Here is a 22,544-nt window from a genome sequence, read left to right on the forward strand (position 1 = left end):
ACACTGGAGGATAAGGCAGGACAATAAAGAGTTCAAGAATACGTAGCCTAGAAGACATGACAGGACCAAAACAGGACTCTATTCCTTTTTTCAAATCATTTCTCACTTTTATCTGTATTGCCGATTTATATATGAATTCATGTAATTTAGCATCACTCTTCTAAACTAGGTATCAGAAAACAACTCTTGCATCAAGTTCCTCTTCAAGTAATTTTAACTCTGGGCAAAGCTTAGTAGACAGATGTATCAATCAATTTTCTTCTTCACAATCAAATCGGAGAACCTGTTTGTATAAAAACTGAGATATAATAGTGGTGCAGAAGAAGAGGTGCAGATTTAAATCCCAGAAAAATAATATTGTCTTACCTAAAAATTTTTTAAGTATTACATTAGTTCAGTAAACATTTATAAAATGTCTACTGTAGCCCTGCATAGTGGTAAAACACTGATGTAAAAAGTTCCTACTTTGAAGGTGCTAATGAGTTTTTTTTCTCGAATTTTTCTGAGATTTACTATTTCAATTACCTAATAGTCTTAAAAGTAAATAGTTATTTGTGAAATAATCTCTGCTTTTAAACTGAGTAATCAGATACATTCTAATTTCCACTAACATTTCTGTTCCTATTCTAACACCCATAGAATTTCTTTTATCAGAATCTTAAAGATTTCCCAAATTTTACATTTCTAAATGGAGTTAAAGACTGTGTTGGACTAATGTGATATCCATAATGAGTTTAAATTCTTACTTTGCTCGTATCATTCTCATTATTTGTCCTTTGTCTCAAGTCTTTACTGGAATTATACAATGTATTATAGTATGTTTAAACTTTATATATGTCTCTAAATCACACACAGCTTAGTATTCTCAGCAAGGACCCTTCAATATTTTCATATATTAAACATTTTCAAACCACTGGGGATTTTTTGTTGTTTGATGTTTGCTTTTTGGTACCAGAGATCGAACTCACGACCTTGCACTTGCCAGGCAGGTACTTATACCTGAGGTAAATCCCTGGCTCCTAAACCACTGGGTTTGGTAAATTAACATGATTCCTTTTCATAAATACAAACAAATGCCTAGTTATTAGATTACTTTTTTAAAAAAACAAAAGAGAGACACACATTGCTGGTATTTGGATCCAGAATTTTTTAAAAACCTTTCACCATCATTTTATTTACTGAGCCAAATATCTACAAGGACAAGTAGCAAAGCTTCCTATTCATGCCAACAAAATCAATTAGCTTATTCACACATTTATTGAACACTTGCCAAAGCCTCTCCTTTTTTGGTATCAATAAAAACAATCTTATAATAAAGGTTATTTTGTTTTGAAAGAAAGCCAGGGTTCTTAAATTCATTGGATTACTCTGCAACTCTTGCTTCCCTAGGTTTCAGCATTGTGTGGGCAGAGCAAAGAAACCAAGACATCAGAACAAAATGTGAAGTCAAGGGAAATTTTTAGATAGCAATAAATTGTGAAAATCACTTAAACTTACAGTCAGAACAATCCTTTGTAGAGAAACATAAATGGAGGCATTTTAAAGTACCCCTGGCATTCAGTGAAAAAAATATGAGGCTCAGAATACCATAAAGTAAGATATATTTATTTAAACTAAGTGAGCTGGTTTTTAAAAAAACATATAACCCAGAAACTGCAATTAAAACCACATTTAAATAGGTTTTATTTCATTGCTCTTAGTATCTTTTTAAAAAGACTACTGGAGCCTGAAATTCTTAACCCACAGAACATACTATCTTCTATTTTTCTAATTATAAAAATATTCTTCAATAAATGTATAGCTATAAATTTTCCAAGACCACTGTTAAAGTCATTGTATCTCTGAAAGGGGAGTTTATATGAACCATCCTCTCTCTGTAAAACACACAAGACCTATATAAACAACAAATACAATGCCAATTCTAGAAGATGTAGCATACAGTCTATAGTTTCTAGTATTTACTGATTCATACAACCACAGAATTTCTGTAAATGACAGAGGATTAAAATTCATCATTTTAAGCCAATGTACATATTGGTAAATTCTCACACTATCTGCTGAAAAATGCAATGTAATTTTTTGTTAAGAGATGATTCTGTGGTAGTTGTAGTAAAAAGTTCTTTATTTGATACATCTCAATATACTTCACTAACTTTGAGTTTTTAAGATTTCAAACCATGTTCCCTTTGGATCTGCCATAATGCAAATTATTTCCAACTTTTACCCAAATTTAAAGTGACAATGCTGTCCCTCTTTGTATTACACACATACGATATTGTCGACAAAAATGAAACAATACATATTAAATGTTCAGCGAAAACCTGTTTTTAATGCTATCACTATAAACATAAAAAAACTCTAATAATACTTCAATCTCTACTTGACATGCCATTTTCAATCAGGGAGTCTTTATTCCCTAATTCAGGTATATTCATTTTTTAGTTCCCATAGTTTATCTCCAACCTTGTCTAGCTTTGCATCACAGACAGCGAGGACCTTGTGTTACACTGCCTATTGAAACTGAATACTTCTCTAAGGCAGAAATGGTCCTGCTTATTTTTCAGTGCTTAAAACTGAAAGAATAAAGGAAAAGAAGGTATTTTTACAATGTTAAGTTAGATTTTATTAAATATTTAATTTGGTAGATAAAGCAAAAATATTTCTATGGGATCAACAAACTTAAAAACAGTTCTAGACACTGGAATATTAAGTCTTTTGAGGATGAATATTTTCATTGATATACAAATTAACATAAATAGGAGGACTCATCTAAAATGACTGTACTAGACACTATACTGTATTATTTTCTACTTTATTTCTTACTTTTTAATGTTAAAAAGGAATAGTAGCCACACCATAAGTATCTTATTTTTCTTTTTGGTTAAGAACCCAGTTTTTATTTTCAGACTAAAATAATTTACAGAAATTAGTACATAAAGCCTATTAGTGCTATTCAGAGCCCTCACTCTTAAGTCTCACTCTGCTCAATGCCAAGATCCTAGTTGAGGATCTTGTCTTTCATGGTTCTGTACTAATTTCTTGGTTCCAAGACCATTCTGCTTAAGACATTAAAGAACTAGGCATCAACAAATTTGATTACTACAGCTAACAAAAATATTGTATTTATTAAAGTAACACCAAGTTTTGAAAGCCCTCAGATGCAAAGTCTTAGCAATCCAATTTATATATTGTTTTAAAATATTAATATGGCTAGAGAGATAGCTCAGCAGCACAGCATGTACCTCGCAAGAGCCTGGTTCTGAGTTCTGTTTCTGGCACAAAACAAATAAAACACACAAAAAATAGTAATCTGGAAGTGGATTCATATAAAACAAAAATTAGTATAAAATGGAGGGAGAGAGCATTTTATAGTATTTTAAAAGTCTTTCCTAGATGAATGTTAATTTTTACAATGGAAAAAGTACTATCCAGCATTACAGACATCTATTTTTTGCTGCCCACCAAGTATTCACCCTTCCTTTGGTATAATGGATCTTTATTTCCTTTTTGGAGGAAAACCCTCTTTTACCTATAGTTTATGTCTATCTGGTGGAGTTAATTACTTTCTCACTCTCAGCTGGGCGTACCTCTGTCTTAAAACTCAGAGCTTCAGATTCCCCTGGCCACTAGGGCATGGGTCAGTCAGAGCCAGTGAGATGTAACGAGACTTGCTAGTTTTTCGAGGAAAAAGATGGTCACCCTTTTCAGCCAATCATGACCTTGAGGATTTAGGGGCTAAAAGAGTGGAAGTTATCTTTTGCTCACCTATAGGTAGATTATAGGGTCAATATTAGGGAAGCAGTGCTAAGAAATGTATGCAAATTGAACCTTCATAACATTATGTCAGACTTGAGTGGAGCCATTCTTGAAGCCCCATGTATTCTGAACCAATTTACACAAACTAATACATATGTTTTTTTTCCCTGCTTTAATTTTGTTTTGAGTTGAGTTTTCTGTTACAACAAAAAGAATCTTAACTAATACAAAACTATTTCATAATAGTGTGTTTGCATTCCCAAGAATAAACACTTCAGTCACAAAATTCAGTTTCAAACTCAACACTTTCTCACGTGACTCTGGCTGTTTTCAAAGTGTGTCCTCCTCTGAAGGTCCTCCTGCCCCAAATTCAAACTTATAAAAAAGATTTTGAATCTTCTGTCTCTTATTGTCTTAATACCAAGGGAAAAAATCTGCCTCAAAGAATAAAAAACTTACAATGGAAAAAAGAAAATAACAACTAATGGGAAGATGGGGAAAGGGACAAACAAATCATCTGTAGAAACTTTAAACAGCAACCAAATGTGCTTTTCATTTTTGGTAAGTCATAAATGAGTGTCAGTGACTGAAGCTTATAAAATGAAGTCAATTCAACTATATACAGAATTTAATATAGAGACATCAAAATACTAAAATCAAAGTTCTTATTCAAAAAGTATCTGATAAAAATTAAAATTCAGAAAATAACTTCTTGGGAAATTAAAATGTTTGGAACTTACAGCAACAGGCAAAACATTTTAAAAAGTTGATAGCTAATCATATTAACAAAAATTCCTGATTTTAAGGACTCTGAGGTTATGGCTATCAAGTCCCCAAATCATTTCCAAAATGGTTAGCAAAAAATTTAACCGAATTAAGATAAAACTAAAGCTACTGCAAAAAAACTAATTTAAAACGTACTTCCACTTTCTAGGAACTTTAGTGACTTAACTGCTAACAAGAAAGGGAGAAAAACAATGCACATGAAATAAAACAGAGTTGAGATGTATATTCTCATGCTTTTTAGATCACACTGAGGTGAGACTTTACTTATTTTAGTTCTAGATCTCAGATGAGTGCTACTATGCATTACAATAGTCCTCTGATCATGATGAGACTATGGAATCTATGCATAAAGATGAGATAGCGATTTAAACTGAAGTAAAATAGAATGATTAAAGGAGTCCTGGAGTCAGACTGACTATTGCACCGTCATTTAATAGTTGTAGAAGTGAACCAGTTTCACTACAGTTCAATTTCTTCACCTGTAAACATCAGATAATAATAAGCAACAATAACTAACATATGCAGTCTTAATGTTAATTGCTAAGTATTTTTCATAAAGCTTTACATATTCTTTAATTCCTAATAATATTCTTAGGCAATAAATAATATCATTTCTATTTTATTGAGGAGGAAAGTGAGATGTAGGTTAGTTTAGTAAATTGTCTGAGGTCACAAAACTAATGAAAGTGGTAGGGCTGATATCTGCAATTGGAACCTAAAAAGTCTTAATCTGATTAAGAGCCTATACTTGGAATCATCACACCCTCTTCAGATTACTTCACCTCAAAGATCTATCAAGACAAATAATTTACGAATAGTAGTAGAGTTCAATAAGGCTTACTTTTAGAGTTCTTCTGACAGTCAATTTCTAGTTACCTAAATTTATGAACTGTTTAGAAATTACTATATGGGAACTATTTCATGGTGAAGAGAATTTTGGATAGGAAGAAACAATGCTGGAAACTAAGTTCTATGAAAAGTAGTACATTATTTCAAAATTCTCTTTAGACTGATACTTTTGAGGCTCCTAGACCTGGGAGTTTGAGGTACAGTTGAGACATCTTGGACAGATAATACATATGAGTCTAGAACCTGAAGAAGAGATATGGACTAGAACTATATAAATCTGGACATCTTCAACATACAGATGAACTACCTAGAAAGAATGTGGAGTAAGAAAAAAATCTAAAAGCAAGGCTGACAACAAACTCAGTAACATGAATGTCACTGGACTTAGAAACATGGAGATATAAGTGATCTCCACAGTTATTTCAAAGAATACTGTGATTTTATTATTTAATTAGCATCATTATACACTTTTTTAAAATGAAGAACAGCAAGCAAGCATTTGAGATATTATTGATATTGGATCTTTGTTCCTCTTATTACAATACTTCATTAATGCTCACCCACTAAGGACATTATTGTGAGAAATTCCACAACGAAACTATGATTTAATGGAATCTTCCTAATTGCAATTTGACCACTGTATAAGGCACTAGGGAGACTTGGTCTCCACCCTTAAGAAACTTACGTCAGATAATTAAATGTCAACATAACGTATAAAAGCAGTTTGGGTCTGACGGAAATAAAGAACACTAACCCCAGTTTGAAGGGTAGGAGTACTTTAGGCTGCTTTTATTTATTTTTATTTTAAAAAGAATAAAACCCAGCAAAGCAAAACAGAACAAAGCCAATCAAAACAAACCAGTGAAAGTGACATAAGACTTCAAAACAATAGGAAATCAACAGTGGTGACCATAATGCCTCCTGCTGTCTTCAAAATAGCTGCAGATACCTTCAGACATAGTAAAAATTAAACAAAGCAGAACAGAATAGAACCAATAAAAACAAAACTATGAATGTAATAAAGGACTTTAAAACAAGATAATAGTAAATCCAAAATGGTTACCATAATATATCTTGTTATCTTGGAAATAGCTGCCCATACCATTGGATACAATAAAATCAAACAAAACAAAACCCAACCCAACAAAACAATGAAAATGATACAGGACTTCACAACAAGATAATAAGCAATCAACAATGGTCACCACCTGCAGAAGAAGATCCCCTGTAGGTGTTACATTATGTATTGCCATCCTCTGAATAGATGATCAGACCACCAGCTTTGGACCTGCAAAGTCAGTGAAACACTAAACACTACAAGCATTAAATTGTATTCTACCTCAGCAGCCACCATGGTAGCCTTGCTTCTCTGGATCAGCCAGTTGCTTACAGCTTCGGGGGCGGGGATTGGCTCCTCTTGTTTTCCAGCACAAGTAATAGAAGGGGCTGGCATCTAGCTCTCCCTCTAGCAGCCCATGCACAGCACCTATTTGCAGGGAGGGTTTTCCTCTTGATGACTTCTTGTTCTCATCCCCTGCAGTCCGCATGGCACAGACTCATAGGAAAAGACTGGTGTCTGGCTCTCCCTCCAGTGGCTTGGGTATGCTGTCAATTCAGAGAGGGCTTGCTAGGCCACCTTTATGAAAACAACATCAACCATTCATTTTCTGAGATATTCCTATGCTCCCTAAATCCTGGAAACACAAAGATAAGCTTAGATCTCTGTGTACACAGCTCACTAGTAAAGTGTATTCAGATTTTTTTTTTTGTACCAGGGATCAAACTCATAGTCTCACACTTGCCAGGTAGGCTCTTACACCCCTGAGCTAAACCCTCAGCCCCATTGTATTCAGATATGTTAAAAGGAAAATTCCAAAATAATATGTTAAGTGCGATCACACAGGCATTCGGTGAAGAGGCCTATGGCCCTAATCTAAACCTACAGCCAGTTCTATACAATAATGTTTCAGAATGGATTTCAATAATGAAAAGGTCTCAGTCAGAGACAGGTATTACAGGAAAAGGGAATAACATATGCAAAGATTTAAAACTATTTTGAGAAAATTAAGAATTATTAAGAACAGTAATGAAAGATAGGGAAAAGCTAGAGAAGTCAGCTGGATAAACTACATAAAAACAGTGTAAGCCAAAATACAATCTGGAACAGTTCTTATAGGAAATGGGGCAACAGTACAGAGGACTAGCATAACTTCATTTATTTTTTTCAGATTCTTAACTAAAATGGTTCCATTGCCTCACCCCAATATTTCCTCTCCTAGTCATTCTGCTCCAGTAAACAGCACTATTGTTTGTATGAGCAATCTGAATGTGTTTAATACTTCTCCTTCATCTTCCATATCTTAGCTTGACCATTAGTATGTTTTGAATTTGACACCTAATACATACTCAACATACTCTCCTTCTCTGAGGTTTTTGCTCATGTTGTACTTATTCTAAGCCTGGAACAATATTTATTGCTCCTGGCCTTTACCTAGTTGAGTCCTTGATCCTGAGATTGCTCAAGTGTTTAATTTCTCAGAAAACTTTCTTTAAGCACCCAATATAACAAGGTTTCTTCCTGTTAATATCTCATGTCCTGTATTTACAAAGTATTAATTGTATTTATTTGTATTCGTATTTACTTGTATACTAGATTTTAATATCTATTTTGTGATTTTTATTAAGACTGAACTCCTCATGTTGTTTTATCATATAACCAATGCCTGCACTACTTTCTATAGTGTAGGTATTTAAGGAATACTGGGTTTTGAAAAAAGAATTTTTAGGAAAATTAACTTTGAAAGCAATACAGAGGATTTATGTCAATGGCTCCCAAGCCTCATGAATTATGGACTTGACAAAATCTGGCATTTGTGATTGGTTCATTGTCCAGTGCTCGATTGGTGCTATGAATGCTATACCTGCCTAGGGGTGGAACCAGCATATGATATAATGGCAGAAAGAAGATGTGTCTCCCTCTTTTGCCAGTTTGCGCCTTGCTGTTTGCTGCGGCCGTAAGAGGGGGCTCTGCCATGCCACCCTGCCTTGGAGCCAACTGAATATGGACTGAAACCTCCAAGAACTCTAAGAAATAAACCTTTCCTTCCCTAACTTTGGGCATCAAGTATTTTATCTCAGCAGCAAGTAAAAAGTACTAAGAATTTGTTACCAGTGAAGTGGGGTCATTGCTGTGACTATACCTGACCATGTGATTCTAGAGCCTTTGGCAATGGCTTGTGGGCAGAATATGGAAAGGTTCAAAGATGCCACCTGAATGCACAGAGCTGGAAGAGCTTAGGCTGTTCTGTAGAGGAGATTCTAGTCAGAAGTCAGGAGACCAGAAGGCGGATAAAAAGCCTGCTGGTAAAGACTAGGCTCACGAAGCTTCTGTTGGAAATAAGGACTACATTGGTTGTTGAACTCCAGGTGATATATGTTATGGCTTGGCAGAAAGTTTGTCTGTATTTTGCTGGTGTCCAGAGACTGTGCCTGAGACTAAGATTAAGGGCAGTAGACTGATTAATCTGGGAGAAGAAATTTCAATGCAGCCAAATGTTGAGGCTGAGGCATGGCTATTGTTGGTTTTTTTTAAAAAGCCAGACTTATGTTGCAAATCAAGAGCAAAAAAGCCCAACAGGATAATTTAAAATGCTGTGAGTTTGGCCAGAATGAAATCTCCAGTAAAGCTGTGGATTGTAAAGATAGAGCTGAAACTTTGATTGCTGAGAAGGAATACAGAAATAAAAAAGATGGCTAGGGGGCATCCCAGCAAGCAGCAGGTCTCCATCCTTTGTAGACTCAAAACTGAAAAAGTGAAAAACTGCTCAGAGGAGAAAGCTGCAGAGCACCATGCTCCAGAATAGTGGCAGAGGCCAAATGAGGTTCCAAAATGACAGCAGCCACACCATATTCCAGAATGGTGGCAGACATATGAGGTTCCAAAATAGTAGCAGCCACACCAGGTTCCAGAATGGCAGTGACATAAGAGAAGTTCTTTCTCACAATCAGGTTCACAGGGCCCAGCGATCCAGGCACTTGACCCCTCCATCCAAGAGAGAGAAAAGCTTGGCCTCTGTTCCAGCTGGCAACAAACCTGGGCAGCATCCACATGGCACTGATTTTAGGTGCAAGGAAAATGCACAAATTCTGAGGATAAGACAGCTTCCACCCCGACTGCAAAAGGCCTGGGAGGCCAAGCAGTATGCCCCTCAGAGGGCAATATGTAAAGTTGTAAGGGTGAAACCAAAGGTTCAGTGGAGACCCCAGAAGTTTGGAAAAGCCAGGAACATGGATCATCCAAGGAAAGATGTAAAAACTGAGCAAAGGAGGCTTAAGAGAGAAGCTGTGGGAGCTGAAATCCCTGGAAGCGCCATGGAGGTGGAATCATACAAGCCTTTTGGAGCTTGCGACCAGATTGCTTCAGATGCTGAGCATGGAACTCCCCCTGCTGGATGCTGGACTTGCTTTGTTTCCAATACTTTGTGTTCCTTCTTGTAACTTTTGGAAGGTAATGTTTATATTGTGTTTTTGCATTTTGGAAATGTTTAACCTTGTTTCATTTGTACAGGGGTTACAATTTAGAGTTTGCCTCAGATCTCAGAGGAGACTCAGGACTTGAGGTTTTCAGCAATATTGAACCTGTTAGGACTTCGGTAACTCTTAAGAGATGGACTAAATGTCTTTTGTATAAAGGATGTGCATGAGTCTTTGGGGGCCAAGGGTGGAATGTCATGGTTTATGTTTGGCCCCCAAGCCTCATGAATTATAGACTTGACCAAATCTAGCATTTGTGATTGGGTCGTTGTCTAGCGCTCAGTTGGTACTATGAATGCTACAGCCACCTAGGATGAAGCCAGCATATGATATAATGGCGGGAAGAAGGTGTGTGTGTGTGTGTGTGTGTGTGTGTGTGTGTGTCTCTCTTGCTGGTTTGTACCTTGCTATTTGCTGTGACTATGAATAGTGGCTCCGCCATGCCATCCTGGCTTGGTACTGAGTATGGACTGAAACCTCCAAGAACTGTAAGAAATAAACCTTTCCTTCCTTAACTTTGAGCATCCGGCATTTTGTCTCAGTGACTAGTAAAAAGTAACTAAGACAAGGATGTATGAGGAACATGTGATGCCTAGAACAAACCAGATAAGATAAAAATAACCTAAATGAAAGATGATGTAGAGTTGACCTAAGTGGTTAACAGTGAAGATAAAGGAAAATAGTACTTGAGAAATTAAGCAGAAATGACATGTTCCTGAAGGGCATGTACAGAAAGAAACATTAACCTTTGTCAGGTTTAAAAGAGGTGTAATAGAAAAATAAGCAAATCTAAATTACTATTTTCAGTAGGCAGTTGAAAAATTAATTGCAGAGTATAGGAGGTCCTGGACTAGGGACAGTTTTTCTCCTCTCTTCTTTCTCTTTCTACCAAAGCATGTAAGAATGCCAGTAAGAATAATAAAAATATTGTTCAATTTTTCATTAATCTACTTTATCCTTGATAGCACTGAGAACTGAATAAAGTACGTTTATTCAATAGCATTGCTAGGAAGGTATTCAGAAGCTTATCACATTAAGTAAACTGAGTCAACTGCCCACATCAACAAAGCTCCTAATCAGTGGAGAAGGAATTTGAATCCAGGTTTTATATCAGCAAAACCTCTTCTTATTACACTACCTTATTTTTAACCGGAACAATGCTTATAGCAAATGTGTTCAGAAGAGGGAAAAACATCAAAACCAAGGCGCTATTTGACTTAGAAAACACAGACTCAGCTCAGGTATAAGAGGCTTCCAAAAGAACACATGGAGTGATGATATAAAACAGTTGGAGAGAAAGTAGAGTTAAGGTTTCCTTTAAATCAGGAGCCTTGCGAATTTCCCAGTGTTTTCAATGTGTGGCCTATGGCCCATGCAATAGCCTATGTAGAAGCTTAGTGAAAATGAAGACTCTCAAGCCTCATCCAGATTTACAAAGTCAGAATATGCATTTTAATACAACCTCTAGATGATTCATGTAATACATTAACGTTCAAGAAACACGGGTTTGATTATATAGATGAAGATCTAACCAGGTTAAAAAAATGTTTGCAGAGTCAAAACTGGAACCTTTATTTCTGGGTGTAGCATTTGTTCTATTGACCTTACAGAATGCACTCCAAACATCACTTTGAACTTCACTAATCTGAGGTTTATCCCATTGAACATTTAGAACTTGAAGTGAATTTAAATCATATTATTACTAACCATTTTGATTTGATTCCATTCCATTTGGAATTTAAAATGTTCTTGTGAATGTTCAACTTTTTGTTTTAAACACTACTACATGAAACATAAACGTTCTACCTGACTACAAAGAACTCTTAAATTCATACCATAAGTTTCAATCCTGCTCCCTCAATGTAAAGACACAACAGTCTCCAAGAAAAGAACTTTTTCTATGCAAACTAAAGTCCTGGAATTTCAGAGCTGGAAAATAACTTATGTGGTTGAGATGACAAACAGATTTTATCTAGAATGCCAACTATATAGTTCCTGACAGTGCTCTATCAAAAAGGAATCAAAAAAAAAAAGGAATCTGCACTTGGTTAGGGATCAGCCATTACATTTATTTGCCATGGGTTGGTTCCCAAAAAGGGCCTAAGTGCTATAGAATAGCTGACCTTGAAAACATAGGTAAACTAAGGCCCAAAGAGATTTAGTATTTTTTGTTGTCTTGCTCTTGCAAGGCAGGCACTGTGACACTGAGCTATGTCACTGGCAAGGTCCAATTAGGTTAAATAAAACATAATAAGTCACATACTGAATAAAATAGTAAAACTCTAGGTCCCCTAACTTCATTCATTCTATTTAAAAAGCTCCTGATATATGCATTCAACTTTAAAATTTTCTTTTCATGTAATAGATAATAAAAATCAAACCAATAAAATTTAACTAGAATAAAAGACTTCACAAGATATTATAGACTTTGCAATCCTATAACAAAGACATATATGTAAGTACATTGAAACATTTAAATGAAGCCCACAACCTTTAGGTTGTATCACTGTGATCAATGAATGATCTCTGACTCAGACTGTTTCCTGACAATTTTACTTCATGGTAAATTTTTCCATATGACAATTGTTTTTTATAGCGTTTACCCATGATGACTCAGGGCACCTAGACACTATGAAGGAGCTTTCAATACAAAGGGGTAGGAGGAAAATGAGGGGGCTTACTGAATCATTAACAGCCTACTCAGTTATGAAACCTAGCAAATTGTTTCTGGGAGCCATTTTAAAGACAGCTTTAGGAGGCAAATTCTAGCTAAAGCTTTAAGAGACCAGTGTAGCCAAACTATGTGCAAATAAATCAATATACTATTTCTAAAAGAGACACTTCAGCAAAATGATTTTCTTTTTGTTGAAAAAATATCAGTGATGAATTAAAAATGCCTGGTATCATCAGCCACAGATCTGCTCTATGTTCAATAGTAAGCCCACCATGAAATTTATCATCCCTACTTTGGTGATCAAACAGGACGAGTTTACAGATTAAATCATGTTACTTTACATGAAATTACAGTGAAGCAGTAAGTACATTTAAAAAGTTTTCTGATACACTAAAGTTTGCATATAGGCTGTCGTTTCAATAAGACACATTTTTTTAACATTTATGAATGATAAACTTAACTACTTTGTAAGTTCGATATTTTGGAGTTTCAATGGTAAATTTAAAGAATAACAGTGAGAAACAATTCAAAGAAAAATCCATCACGTAAGCTACAGTTTAGAATGACAGAAAATCACAGGGGCTGGGGATTTAGCTCAATGGCATAAGCACCTGCCTTGCAAACAGGTGGTCGTGAGTTCGATTCCCGGTACCGATAAAAATGAAAAAGACAAAAAAAAAAAAGACGGAAAATCAGCTTTTAGTACTATTACATGCAGTGTATTAAATCTGGCATAAGCCCAGAGGAACACAAAGTAGTAAGGACAGTGAGTATCTGCCTAGAACCAGGAATACAGTACATTAAGGTTTTAAGGAACCAATAAAGAATTTTCAATTGTTTACATTTATTGTTTAAAAAAAAAACCTTTAATTTAACTCTGCCTCCTAAAGGCAACTGACAAGTTGAGCCTTACAATAATCAACTAGGAAAACTGCGACCAACCAGTTCTTTAATTCATTCTTGTGGAAGGAAGGAATAGATCTATACTTATTATATCACATTATCTATCTTTTCATCTACTTGGCTGTCAAAAAGCAGCTCAAAGGGCCAGGGATTTAACTCAGCAGCTCAAGTGCTTGCCTGGTAAGGGTGAGATTGTGAGTTCAACCCATGGTACCGAAAAACAAAACAAACACACAAACAAAAAAAAGCAGCTCAGTTTTCCCTTAATATCATATATGACTAGCTATATTATTATAGTGCTGATAAAGTCCCCAATTGTCTGACATTTTTAGAAAAGACAATATTAAGAGCTTTTAAAAATACTTTGAAATTCGACTATGCTCCTAACTATCAAACTTTGTTACGTGAAGAACACAGGTCCTGGATAACGCAGAATTTTTACATTTTCAAATCAGTAAGTTTACTACTGTTTCCCACATTAGCAAACTTTAAAACAATTTTTTTTTTCTTGTAGGTCTAGTAGTTTCTCTTGGTGACTGCCTGACAGAGTACACCATCTCTATCAGACAGACAGACAGACAGACAGACAGACAGACAGAGACACACACACACACACACACACACACACAGCACGGAAAGTTTAAAAAGATAAGTACACAGGGCACAAGCAGGTATTTGGCATTCATACATTATCTGTTTAGGTACTTAAATCATTCTAAATCTATTTTATAAGACAGTGTGGAAGAACAGTGGGCATGACTGCAGGTGACAAAGAGTCATAAAGAGAAGCAGTAGCAGAGTAATAAAGAGATAAAGGTGTGAGAGGTAAGGACATGGAATGATGACTACCTTGCAATATACCTGGAAATGTACCTGGAAACTACTGCTGCAAAAGTCTACAAAGCACACTAGACCGATTTTTCATGTCTTGTTACTTTTACTATTATTTCCCAAGATTGTACCATGATTGATACTAAAAATTAACATAACAAAGATGTTCTTTTTGCATAGAAATTTCTTTAAAGTTGTATTATTTCTGTTTGTAATTTAAAAACTTGATTCTTAGTTCTAATGGTTATCAATGCTTAAGTAGATCCAAGTTACAATTATTATTCCTGGCCATGTTTATTATTTTCTGAGAATCAGTTTGTTTCTTTTCTTTTCTCTCTAGCTCCCTAGCCCCCTTTTTCCTTCCATTGTAAGTTTTTTATTCCACAAAAATAGAAATGAAAAAGAAATTCATAATCCTACCAACAAACACAATGAAAGTAATTCTAAAATAAAGCCTCACATTAGTATAGTTATCATAGAATATCAAAGTCCTTTTATGAAAAAGTACTGCCATTTTTTATTTTAGAGATGAACCAAATATAGCTTTTTAGACTTTCAGAGTTAATGAAAGGCCCAGGTACTAAACATGGGCTCTGCTAATAGGCTATTATTTAAAATAATTTAATAATTCATTGTAATTGCTCAATTCTAATTGTATATATACAATAAAAATGGTCTGGTTATCTATATATACACACAGAGACAGGAATAGACCAAAGGGATAGAAATTGAGTAAATTTAAGAACCTAGTTTGTAACAACTTAATGAAAAATGTTTAAAAATAGGAGGCTTTGATCCTTATACAGTTATGCACTTATAGTCTTAGTGATCACATATTATTCACTATATAATAAAAGTTCACAAATTCTGCTTATTGCCATTAATTATAAATATTATTGGTTAAAAATATAAATGAAAAAGTTGTGCTTTCCCACTATTACAAATAATTAGAAAAAAGAACAATTTTATTTATCCATCATTATCACTAAAGTAAAAATCATTGAAATTAAGTTTAGTTTCCCAGGCTACAAAAACTAACCCTATAAAGAGTGAACTAATATAATAACCATTCAAAACTAGCAAAGCATACTGTCCTAGAGTAAAATTTATTCTAAAAAATCCAAAATTGTTGAAAGTTTTTCCTTGGCACTTAAAATTTGGATGAAATCCAATTTTCCCCATAGTTTTAGTGAAGATTTAAAATTTAAAACTACTAATCTGAGAAATGAAGCATGAATATAAGAGCTGACAGATTAATCCTTAACATCACATATGTTAGTCTTTCGGTTTCCCAATTATACACCATAGCAACAGAAAGCTATAAATTTTACTACATATAAAAATGGCACCCCCTTTAGTCTTAAATGTAATACAAATAAATATGCACTTGATATTGTGTGTATATGTTTGTTTTAAAGTATTAGATAAAATCTAATATCCAAATGCACATAGCTCTTTCATGTTAGTTACTCAAAGCATTCACAAGTTTATTCCAAATGATGCTACAATTACCCAGAATCTTAGTAAAACTGCTTTTTAGTCTGGGTATGTGGATCTGATTTTCAGAAACAGTAATTGCCTTTTTCTGAATGGATATGATTTTTAGAAATAGCCTCAAGTTATTCCTGTTTTCTTTGTATCAAAACCTTTTCACAGTCATATCTAATAAATAAGATGAAGTGTCATGTGTTTAATGACCATTTTTTCCTTAAAAACAAGGAGAAAATGCAAAGTAATAAGCTATTTTCCCATGTGGTTCTTAGACTGATTTACGAGACAAGGTTTAAAAACCCTAAAATATTCTGAGTAATGTAACTGTTCAGTAAGCACAGGCATGGCTTCCCCAGTGACTGTTCTAGAATAAGACTCATTTTAGGTAAGCCTGTACAGATTTTACATTGAAACAATCCTTATACAACCTGTTCCCTACCTTCCCTTTACCACCTGACTTTTTCACCTGCTACTCTCACCCCAATCCATCCACTCTAGCCGTGTAGTTTCTTGTAGTCAGGCATACTTGCATTTCACAGCCACTGTGTTTGCTGTTCCCTCTCTCTGGAATGTCTTAACCTAACCTAACTCAGATGGTTGCTCTGTCACCAACTTTAGATCTTTACTGAAGTATGTGTTATTTTCTCAATGAAATTTTATTTTACTTTGTTTTGTTTGAGACAAGGTCTTGCTATGTAGTTCATGTTGGTCTTGAACTCACTATGTAGCCCAGGCAGGGCTCAGATTCATGGTGACCTTCTGCCTCAGCCTCCTGAGTGCTGGAATTACATGTGTGTGCCACCATGTTTGGCTCAATGAGGTCTTTTTCAGGGCAGTTATCCTCCGCCTATCTCACACTATATTTCACAATTCCCTTTCTTCTTCTTCTCAATTTTACTTGTATGTTTAAAAATTTTTTATGGAAAATTTCAAACATACACAAAAGTAGACAAAATATATGAAATTTAATGCATCTCTATGGTAACTACCTTCAACAATTTTCACTATTTTATTTATTTTAATTTTGTTTCACTGATACGCTCCCTTTCAAATTATTTTAAAGCAAAAAAAAAATCCACACATTACATTTAGCTCATACTTTATTTTTTTATTTTAAAGAGAAAAAAAAAACACAAGCAAAAAAGACAAATAACAAAAACCCTAAAACAATAATATAGGCTTTTAAAACAAGATGTAGGAATTTAACAATGGTTGTTATATTGCATATTGCCATCTTCAAGACTTGCTTAGATTACCACATATAGACACGCAAAATTGATCTAATCGTTTGAGTATTAATAGTTCTCTTTCAAGAACTATTAGAATTAGTATAATCATCTTAGCTATATATATGTATGTATACACATAGATCTATTATCTTTTTCCTTTCTTTTCTTTCACCTATCCCAGTTAGCTCATACTTTATTATGTATCTTCTCAAAAAAATTATACTACACCATTTAAAAAAATTAACAATTACTTTTCGCTAAATATCCAGTGTTCAAATTTCCCTAATTTTTCACAAATGTCTCTTTACTATTTGCTCAAGGCAGGATCTAAGGTCCATGCATTACATTTGGTGCATATGACTTTTATATCTCTTTTAAATCCACCTCTTATTACTTGTTTTTTAAAATTGAGGAATCTAAGTCACTTTTTTCTTGAAACATAAACTATTTTATTGTCTGGCTCTTGCTAGTAAAATATAAAAACCAGGAAGGTAGAGATTTTGGACTAAATGATGTCAGAACCCAGACCACTGCCTAAAATGCAAAAGTATTCAATACTTACAGAATGAATATTTATGCCAAAAGTCCACTGCCCATCCAACAGCAGAAATTATGAATCCAGTACTCCTTTCTCCTGCTAATCCTGAACCAGAAATTCTACTTTTAGGTTTTCTTTTTATGAGACAGGGTCTCCTATATAGTTCAGGCTGGCCGTGGCCTCACTATGTAGCCGAGGCTGAACTACAACTTGCAGTGATCCTCCTGTTTCAGCTTCCTAAGTGCTGGAATCATAAACGTGAGCCATCATGCCTAGGCAGCCACTACCAAGTAATCATATTTGGTACTCAAGGTGATACTACGGACTGTCCCTAATACAGTTCAAAAGTGTACTTCCACCTCCAAAATAAATCAGAAAGCTCCCTATTAGTATAAATTACTGACTATATTTCTTAAGTATTTCTTAGTTTATTTTAGACAGTAAGAGAAAAAAAGTGTAATTAAAAAGAAAAACAAACAAAAAAAGAAGCTACAGAATATGGTGAGGAAACTAGGGATACCAAATATTTTTTGAATTAGTAACATCCCAAGAGGTTCATTATAAAATAAAAATCAGCAACAAATGCTTCAAAAAGGAAGTAAATTACATCTGTATTGAGTTACTTTTTTTAAAAAACTACATGAATGGTCACGATTAACTGGGAGATGAAGACTTGCAAAGACTTTCCCATTTATAGTCACCAGTAACACATTCTCTCTTTCTATAAATGGTATTTTAAGTTGTAAAAGTATTACAGGAGTGATATGAGTAATATATAAAACGTCATTTTTCTGAAATGGAATTTATCATGACAAGAGAAAAATATTGTACATTTTAAAATAAATAAGGTCTTTCAAAAATTATTTACAATTTATTTCTCTCAAATCACCTAATGGATTCTCTCAAAGCTTATTTCTGAAAGCAGCTATGCTAACGCAATGCTTCCAAAATGTTTATATTTTGATTACCTATTTCTAATAATAAAAACCCTGTAATTCCCTGTTATCCATGTAAAAGTCTTGTGTTTCCTATCATTTTTAAATTCATTCAGCAACCAAAATTTGGGACATATTTAGTGTAATGTTAGGCAATTATTTTCAACCTCTGAAGGAAAAAATTAAAAAGGAGTGAGCTACTCAGGGTAACGTGAAAAAAGGTAGTGGCAGAACTTGAAATCATATCCAAATCTTTCAGTGACCAGTATTTCTTGTCCTGAGGTTCTCACACTTTACTCAGAGGAAACTTGTCTAGCAGAGGTCAAACTTTGACAAAGAAAGCAACAATATACCATCTAAATCCCTTCAAAGAATGACTTCTATTTACTTTTGTGTAATAAATATAAAAGGAATCTGGAAAAGATCGCTAAAAATCTATAAAAAGAATAAACAGAATTCACTGTTTGTTACAATTTTGTCATTTATTTATAAATGTTACCAGGAATCACTAATATTATACTGCAGAATTATTTTTATCAATTTTTTTCACATTGTTTTCTTTTGCTTTTTTTTTTTTTTAAAGTGGCACAAGGGAATGACCTCAGGGTTTCATGCATGGTAGGCAAGTGCTCTACCACTGAGCTACACCTCAATTGGCTTTTCAGTTGGCTTCATTTTCTTTGGTCAAAAAACATAATTGGAATAACAGTTTTCCCAAAGAAATTCCTAAAACTACCTCAGTGCCATTATATATACATAGTCAAAATTTAATGCAATTAAAATATATGTAATGAAATAATCCCTAAAAGCTTTTCTGACTGAAGTGCTAGGACAGAGCTATACTGATATTTCATGGTAAAATACCTGTATATATGTTAGAAAGCTAGTTTTTAATCTTTTGGCTTAAAATTTTTAACTGCTACAGTATCTACTTTATGAAAACATTAGATGTTCAGAAAACAGAATTATAGTTTTTATCATCTAAGCAACAAGACAGTCACAACTAAGCATGTTGAGAAATGACAGAAGGTAAAATAAAAACTGACATTCTGACAATCTGAAAGGTAGACTAAGCCAAATTGAAATACCCTGAAGTGTCCTCTTATATTTTGTCCCACTGGCAACTGGAGTACTAAATCCAGTTTCTCAGCAAATACTTTTTGGTCATTTGTTTTGAAGGATCTCTAAGAAATCAGGAAATTTGTAAGGTCAGACTTCATCAAGTGACTTTTGCCTCTGGAGTCTAGAGACTGAACAAAGACACTGTGCTAGTAGCTTACCTAACTACATATAATGACAATGGTAAATCAGTTTGGTAAGTACTATAGGAAAAGTTTAATATAACCCAACTGTTTAGATTGCTTAAATGCCAAAGGCAGGTGGGGAACAGCAGTGTTAGGAAATGATGAAACGCCAGTTTCAAAAACTCGCTTAGATAACTTCAAAATCTGCACATTTGCAGTTTTTTTTTTTTTTTTTTTTTAGGTCAATAAATACTAATTCCTCCTTAAAAACCTTAAACTTTTAAATGAGACATTAGACTCATTTCACTATCGCACATACAGCGGTCCACACACCTAACTGTTCTAAATTCCAATAGCTTTTGAACTACAGAAAGGGGCTAGGTCAGAGGGTTGGAGAGAGAATAAATGTCTCACTTTCATTTTCTGATGCAACCATTTCATACAAATTTAAATACAAAGGAATTTAGGATAAGTAGCCACTATTACTACAGTTCTGATTATTATTCATCTCAGGAAAGATCTTGTAGAAATGATGCTTGATTTCAATTTTGCTAACTTCTACTTTGGTACTCCCATCCAAAAAAAAGCTATCAAAATTAATAAGATTGCTGAGTAAGTATTTTATTCCAGAAGTTGTTAGCATATATAAAAAATAAAGAATTCATGTATTTATTCAAACAGGACAATGTTTTGAAAGATATAAATCTGATTACTCAGAGAACATTTTCTATTAGTTATAAAGACCAGCAAAAAGCTACCTTCTCCACAAGTCAAAATATAAATTGATACTAGCACGTCAACTGAACGATAAACTCATTTTTCCTCAATTTTGAGTGACATTCAATGAAGAAAATGACAACGAAACAAAAGATCACTTGCAATGTAAACAAAGTAACATTGTGCAAAGAAAAAGTAAGGCCTTTAAAAGAAAACAATCTTTCACAACCTCAAAACTTTAGTTCTTAGCACAACTTAATATGGGTAAGACGCTTAGTATTTATTGACACATTAATGGATAAATTATGAGAATGTTGGTGGAGCTCAAGCCAAAATACTTTTCCTTGAGTGTACTGACTAAATTTGTTAAGTGGACAGTTAAAAAATCCCTTCTTCATCACTGACCCTTTGCCTAAAAAAAAAGCAGAAGGTGAGACGAGTTTATGATTTACAGTACAGTATTTCCCCCACTCCGAACATTCCTCGGGAAGCCCTTTGAGGTTCTAACATGCAAACACCATGCAAGAAGAATTATTGTTTCAACTACCTAACAATTACCCAGACTTCTTTCTGACTTTAGTTAACCTGTAAGTAAAATTAGCATTTTTAACTTTTCCACGAGGCACTGGAGAACGAGTTATTGCTCATAAACGCTTTCAGATGCTCAGACACGAGACACAGTGGATCAAGAGTATCGATCAATAAGAGCTTTCCAGACCTCAGTTTACCCACTTTCGGAAACCGGCATACTAACTTGTTTCGTTAGGGCCCCGAAGGTGAAATTAGTGTTTTTAAAACGTTCTCAAATTCAAAGATGAAAAAAAATGGGAGAGACGCAGAGATGATGACAACGATCACAACAATAAAAAGAATGACTAACTTGGAAATCTGCGTTACGTAAGGAAGGAGAAAGAAGTTATCAGATTCGCATAAACAAAAGAAAAGCCCACTGCCCCCTTTGTTTCTGTTTCATTTCGCTCGGCCTCCCGCCACCGGCAGAGCTCCCTCCTGCTGCAGGAGCGCGGCCGGCGGCGCGCGGGGCTCCGAGTTAGACGCGGCACTGCGCGGGAGGTGGGGGAGGGTGCGCCGGGCCGGGTCCTGACAAAGGCGCTTCCTCCCGCGAGGGCGCAGGATGCGGGCGTCGCAAACTCCAACCCCTCGGCTTCCTCGCGCGGCGGGATGCGGGGGCACACAGGCCGGCTGGGAGACCGGCCGGCCGGGAAGCCACCGAGGAAGTTGCGCGCCTTCCTTCCCCGCACCTCCGCTGGCCCCGCCGCGACCCCTTCCGCCCGCACTCACCGGACAATTGCTGGTGGCCGGAATGCCAGCACGGGCCCCAGAAACGCGCAGCGTGGGGACGAAGTGTGAGTGTGCGAGCAGCAGCGCAAGCACACAGCCCGGCGTTCCGTCGCCGCCTTCCGCGCCAGCCGGCCGAGCCTGGTGAGGCGAAGTTGACCGCGGAGCCGAGGGCTTAGAAGCCGCGACGCGAGGGAAAAGCGCGGGCCCGCTTTTGGTGCGCTCCCGAAGGGCTGGAGACAAATCCGGTCGGGCAGACAGGGTGCTACGGATCCTTTGCCTGCTAGCGGAGGCGGAGGTGGTGGCGGCGCCCCCCGACGGACCGCCTCTGGGTCACTGACACACACTCCGAGGGAGGGGAGGGGACTAGCCGGAAGGCGGGGCCTGAGAGTGGAGGACGGGGAGGGCCAATGAAGGAGGCGGGGCCGCGGGTTCTCTTGGGAATTGTAGTTTTCCAGTTGCGAGAACACAATCAATGCTGGGTAGACTAGGATCCAACCGAGTTCACACTACTGCGCAAGCTCAAAGGAGATGGTCGGCTCTCAACCCCACTCGGCGTTACCATGGTCACAGACTCGGCGAGCAAGTTTAGGGCTGCGTTGACTAAACAAGGCCAATTCTGTATCACCCTGTTGTTGGGGATCCGGTCCATAGCCAATCCCATGTACTTTGTTCCACCCCCAACAACTACCCTACACTCACAAGTTCCCCATGAAATCCAGCTTCCTCCGGATATTTCAGCCTTTCCTCTGCTTAATTTTC

The 22,544-nt window shown here is 35.8% G+C and overlaps 1 protein-coding gene across 1 annotated transcript in view; it reads right to left on the minus strand.

The window, feature by feature from the left end:
- The window catches only part of Peli1 (pellino E3 ubiquitin protein ligase 1), a 52,887-nt gene extending 30,931 nt beyond the window's left edge, over positions 1-21,956 (minus strand). Inside the window, exon 1 of the mRNA XM_003467482.5 lies at positions 21,786-21,956. The gene's annotated coding sequence lies outside the window, so the exon portion shown is untranslated. The remainder of the gene's footprint in view (positions 1-21,785) is intronic.
- Between the last annotated feature and the right edge of the window lie 588 nt (positions 21,957-22,544).

The sequence above is a fragment of the Cavia porcellus genome, unplaced genomic scaffold (genome assembly GCF_034190915.1).
Source record: "Cavia porcellus strain 051 isolate PalLab524CR breed Dunkin Hartley unplaced genomic scaffold, mCavPor4.1 scaffold_18, whole genome shotgun sequence".
Classification (NCBI taxonomy): Eukaryota; Metazoa; Chordata; class Mammalia; order Rodentia; family Caviidae; genus Cavia; species Cavia porcellus.